The 6,000-nt window shown below is 32.5% G+C and overlaps 2 non-coding genes across 2 annotated transcripts; one reads left to right on the top strand and one right to left on the bottom strand.

The window, feature by feature from the left end:
- Window positions 1-4,128: 4,128 nt before the first annotated feature.
- LOC120350132 lies at window positions 4,129-4,321 on the bottom strand. The gene has a single exon (XR_005570647.1). It is a non-coding gene; the product is annotated as a U2 spliceosomal RNA (small nuclear RNA).
- Window positions 4,322-4,852: 531 nt separating this feature from the next.
- LOC120350138 lies at window positions 4,853-4,971 on the top strand. The gene has a single exon (XR_005570652.1). It is a non-coding gene; the product is annotated as a 5S ribosomal RNA (ribosomal RNA).
- Window positions 4,972-6,000: the final 1,029 nt, after the last annotated feature.

Below are 6,000 nucleotides of genomic sequence, written 5' to 3' on the forward strand. Positions count from 1 at the left end.
GTACGGTCTATTTGAGCCATGAATGGCGGAGGAACAGAGTATTTAAATTTCATGTAAATTTGGAAATCGGAAATGAAAAATTGTGAATTAGAAAAGAGAACTTCCCCACTTGCCTGCCAACCACCACCATGAGAGGTCACCAAAAATTATAGAGTGCAATATCTTACAGCACCTTTTAATAACTTAAAGTTAAATTGAATTACTAAATTTTCTCATAAGACTTTGTGATGCTAATGTAAAGCAAAAGTCATTTTTAAATAATTTTTAACCCCTTGGAAGAGATGACTCCGGCTACAAATAATCCAGGACCACCAGGAGTTTGGATCGACATCAGCAGCTCATAGAAAATTCCAGCACGTGAGTGAAAAATATTCGAAATAGTGATAGGGCGCCCTCAGTGCTTCGAAATGAAATAAGAATCAAAGCTAGCTCGTCGAAAGGGTTTTTTATAAATTAAGAATTTGGTAAAAATACTTGCGCAAGTAAATATAGTATAAAAGGTATTTTATTAGATAGTAACAAATCAATCCATATATCAAAAGATCCATCAATCAAAGAATACTAAGATCTAGGCTGTTAATACATTATTTATATGATCATTAATTTCTACAATATAATTTGCGATAATTTAATGTAGCTCTGAATCACTAGATGAATTGATCTATCTATTCCGTCAGGTGCCGAATCTCGCACCCTGAGATAAAAAATATTTATTATAAAGAAATCTATTGGAAACCATAGAATTTAATATATATTTGGATTATTAGTTGTCAATTTATCTTGCTAATTTAAGAAGCTAATATACGAAATAGAATCGTCCAAGTTGACAAGTATCAGCAAGTTGATATCGAAGCTACATGCAAATAGATGCATATGATCATGAAATGAAAGCACATGGTAACATTTCGTGCTATAGAACCTAAAAAATAGTATTAACCTGTGATATTTTATTGATTTCGATTATTGTTTTGTCTTATATTATATATTTCTGTCGCTCTATATATTTTTTCTCTGATTTATTTTTTGAGATATTTGTTAATATATGTATCAAATTTTTTATGGTGTACGATTTATTTTTATTCCTCAATACTATAGGATAAGTTTTATGTATATATTTTTTAATAAATTATCAGTATTATTGTGGAAGCTCATATCTGAGCCTATAAAGATTTTTATGAGACTATATCCTAGTAAAAACCACGACCAGATTCTTATAATTATTAAAATATTCTTATGCTCTACCGATTGATGCCAAGCAGGAGGCTAATCGTTATTTAACTATAAAAAATAACGTGACAGTACCCAAATAAATATATTAAAAAATCAGAACTACAATATAAATTGCAAGCACCAATGTATATAGCATTGATATAGAGAATAAGATTAAGAAGAGCGATATCCGCTATGATGCCACTGCGCTAGTGTAGCTACCAGAAATTTCGGGCAAGAAGTCGGGTATTAATTTGTATTCGCTGTGTAGAAAAAGAGCCTTTTTCAAATGATAATATTTTTTTTATTGAAGCAATAAAAAATATTCAAAGTATGGTAGTTTCATGCAGTGCTTATGGATGTACGAATCTGCATGCACCAGATAAAAATATTTCTTTTCATACATAAGTATTTTTATATTTTCATCGGTCATGTTTCATGCAGGCTTAGGTTGATTATTCATTATCATTATTTGCCAAGTAATAAAATATAAGTTTCGGTAATATTATAATAAATATTTTATTTCCATTGATCCAATATAGGTATCCATATTCCATCCCATTAATTTGTCTCATATTGTAATATTTTGTGAACACTGAAAATATTGTATGCTGAATTTGTATTATAAAAAATATTATTTGCTAAAATTGTCTATAAATTCTTCATCATTGCTATTGTTTTATTTTTCCCGTTCTGATAATATGTAGTTATTTATTATCTTATATTAAATATAGAAGTTTAGAGTATAGTTAGGTACCTATACTTAAGTTGCAAAACGAATGAGAAACAGTTTCACGAAATATTGTGATAATGGTTAATTTATTATTATTTGCCATCTAATAGAATATACGGTAATATTAGCAATCTATAATTTTTGTTTTATTTTTCCCGTTCTTATATTATGTAATTATTTATTATCTTATATTAAATATAGGAGTATAGAGTATAGTTAGTACCTATACTTAAGTTACAAAACGAATGGAAACAGTTTCACGAAATATTGTGATAACAGTTGATTTATTATTATTTGCCATCTAATAAAATATACGGTAATATTAGCGTTCTATAATAAATGTTTTATTTTCCATATCCTAAATACATGGTAATAGGAAAATATTGTAAAAATGAGATTCATTTGCTAATAGAATGGATCAAAATCTGTAGTGAGGTAGGTTCACTAAATTAGATGTTTGGTCAAGTTTAAAATAATGTTCAATGAACAAATCATTGTATCATATGGTAATGGAAATGACGAAAAGTTGAAAAAAAATTATATTGAAATCCATCAAGTATGTCGAAAGATATAACGCAATGAAAGTCGATGTTTTCCATATAAGTCTGTCTGGGCGCCTGACTTCTTGCCGATATTCAATGGCGACGAGAAATGAAGGAGGCATCATGCTTCCAAACGCTTGAAGGTATAGCTTAGTCATCTAACTATATATATCAATGGTATATAGTATCATCCATAAAAACGTAGGGCGATAAACGATGTTTAGAAACATCGATGTTCAAAAACATCTATGTTTACTGTTCGATGTTTTTCACTTATCGATGTTAGGATGAAAAAACATTGATCTTCAAAACATCGATGTTTTGTCTTTCGATACCCATCCCTAATTTAAAGGATAATATAGAAGGAAAAATCTGGTGTGGAACACTCACACAACTTTCCTCGCTCATTGATCTATAAGCCTCATTCTTAAACGAGGATAATTTCGGGGAATAGCATTTTGCCGATTGGCGGCTAAATAATTAAAACTACGATTATACTATTGTTATTGTGTTCAGAGTACATTTTCCTTTGTTTGAATTATTAAATTATTTGAGGATTTTTTAAAATTTGTCAAAACAGCTGTTCTACAAATAAAATATCGGCATGTGTTCTCTTGAATGAACTGCTCTACCTACCTACCTCACGCACGAGAAGGAGGTTACAATGTAAATTTCTCAGGATTGGGGTGGACCCCCTGTTAGTTTCCCAGGGAGGAGACTCATGCCAGATAATAGAGCTGATAAATAACTATACATGTATGAATTTGAAAAAAATCGTTCAAGTCATTTTTGAGAAAATCTTGATAGAAATTTAACAAATTTCATTCTTCTCAGGAATATTACGGAGCTCCTGCAATTTCAGGAGCTCCGTCCCATCTAAGCAGAGTTTGATTTTAGATTCTCAATTATCAGGCTTCAGATACAATCTAAACAAAAAATTTTGAGTGGAAAAGATTGAGCATGAGAATTTCTACAATTAATGTTCAGTAACATTTTCACCAAAAATTAAAAATAAGCTCGAAATTCAAGAAAATGTGATTATCCAATTGCAAACTGTTGGCAACTATTGATTCTATTAAAATGATTCACTATGAAGAGATAGCAGACCTCGTGTGTCTCCACTCCAGCGTTATTACCCTGTCACCAGCTGGCTCAAATCTTTGAATAGTAGACTTGAGATGCGCGGGAACACTAGCGTCAGGTGATCAATTTTCATAACGGCAAGGAAAGTTGTGTGAGTGTGCCACACCAGATTTTTCCATTTTGAATTGAATTTCTTATTGTCGGATCCTCATGGTATAAGGACTCTTTAAGTTAAAAATTTCAAGTCAATCGGTTAATTAGGAATAGACATCGTGTTCGCAGGCACACACACAACCAACACCCAAAAATTATGTTTTTGAACTCAGGGGATCTTGAAACGTATAGAAAGCATGAAATTAGGCTACGTTAAATTTTTTTGGAAAGCAATACTTTAATAGGGCAAGGAAAGTAATGAACCGTAAAAAAAACATGTATTAAGGGTACCTTAATTTTCCCCTCACCTATAGAGGTATAGAGTGAGGGGAACGAGGGTTGTAGAAGGTTATAGGAAATGAGGGTAATAGAGCAAAGAAAGTACCAATAAAAACTTAGATTAATAAGATTAGGTGGGCCGGTCCCGACTGTACTGCAATGCCAGGTCGACCCGTGATGGAGGTGGAGCAAGCCCCTAACACTCCATCTGTTTCCAAAAATCAGTTTAATATACTGGCCACACAATGTGCGGCGTATCAGATATTAAGCTGATAAGAACAGATACTACACTTTGATCTTAGCCAACAGGCCGAGAAGCGATAACTAACATCTGAGAAACATGAGCCACTATATCAAACTTCACACAAAACTCTGGCGAGAGTTTACAAAATTCCTCAACTTTGATCAACCATTCCAGGATGGAATATTGTTATATTAGTGTGGGAATACTTAAAAACCGTTCATAAATTGGAAAATCATCAACTTCGTTGATTATATCGAGCGTAATTGCAATATTACAATAGATAATCAGAATAATATATGACACTGGAATTTTTTGATTGAAATGCAATCAACTGTTGTGCTAGTTCTCAAAATGCCTGCTAGGATGTGCTAGTATAGTCTTGAGAGCTGAACAGTTCATTCTTTCATTGATCTTGCCCTCTAACCTACAAAATTCATAATGTTATCAGCTCTATCTGTCAATAAATTACAAATGAAAAATTATATAAAATATATCTAGCTTTAAAGTTTTAGAATAGTAGATCATTAAAAAACAAAAATGAGAACTTTATTTGGAATCAACAGTGCAGCACCTGTTGAAGTCATATAACATTTTAAAAGCTGATTCCTCGCCAACGGCCATACCACGTTGAATACACCGGTTCTCGTCCGATCACCGAAGTTAAGCAACGTCGGGCGTGGTCAGTACTTGGATGGGTGACCGCTTGGGAACACCACGTGCTGTTGGCACTCCTTTTTGCATCCATCTTGATAAGACATTATAGTCAACACCTCAACCCAAACTTAATAATAAAGTATTATAATTTGAAATTATTATCCTTTTGTATTATTTTTGTATTGATCATTGAGGTATTTAAAATACTCTAGACATGCACTATTATTTTTATAACATAAAATATAAGTTACAAGCCCAACTTTGGTAGTGTATAAATCAATGTTAATACATTTACATGTACAAATAAATGTTATGAATAAACCCCCAGCTCATCAGTCATTTTTCGTATATAAATAAAATTCAAAAAGATGATGTTTGAAAACTTCATTTTCAGTCTGTAGATGAATTAAAACAAAATCTGGTGTGGTGCACTCACACAACTTTCCTTGCCGTTATGAAAATTGATCAACTGACGCTAGTGTTCCCGCGCATCTCAAGTCTACTTTTCTAAGATCTGATCCAGCTGGTGACAGGACAATAGCGCTGCAGACACACAAAGTCTGTTGTCAACAGTTTGCAATAATTGAATAGTCTTATTTTCTCTAATTTCGAGCTTATTTTCAATTTTAGGTGAAAATACTACAAAACATTAATTGTAGAGATTTTTATGCTGAATCTTTTCCACTTGAAATTTTTTGTTTAATTTGTATCTGAAGCCTGATAATTGGGAATCTAAAATCAAACTCTGCATAGATGATGCAGTGCTCCTGAAATGTTTACAGATATGAGACTTGTGGCAGTAGATAGAGCTTATCAATGACTTTTCTAGGTATGAATTTGATCAAAATCGTTGAAGCCGTTTTCGAGAAAATCGCGAAAAACCCTTTTTTTGACAACTTTTCCGCCATTTTAGCCGCCATCTTGAATTGCATTTGATCGAAATTGTTCGTGTCGGATCCTTATAGTGTAAGGATCTTAAGTTCCAAATTTCAATTCATTCCGTTAATTGGGAGATGAGATGATATCGTCTACACAGACACACATACACTCATACACACACACACACACACACAACACACACACACACACACACCACACACCAC

The sequence above is a fragment of the Nilaparvata lugens genome, chromosome 2, assembly GCF_014356525.2.
Source record: "Nilaparvata lugens isolate BPH chromosome 2, ASM1435652v1, whole genome shotgun sequence".
Lineage (NCBI taxonomy): Eukaryota > Metazoa > Arthropoda > Insecta > Hemiptera > Delphacidae > Nilaparvata > Nilaparvata lugens.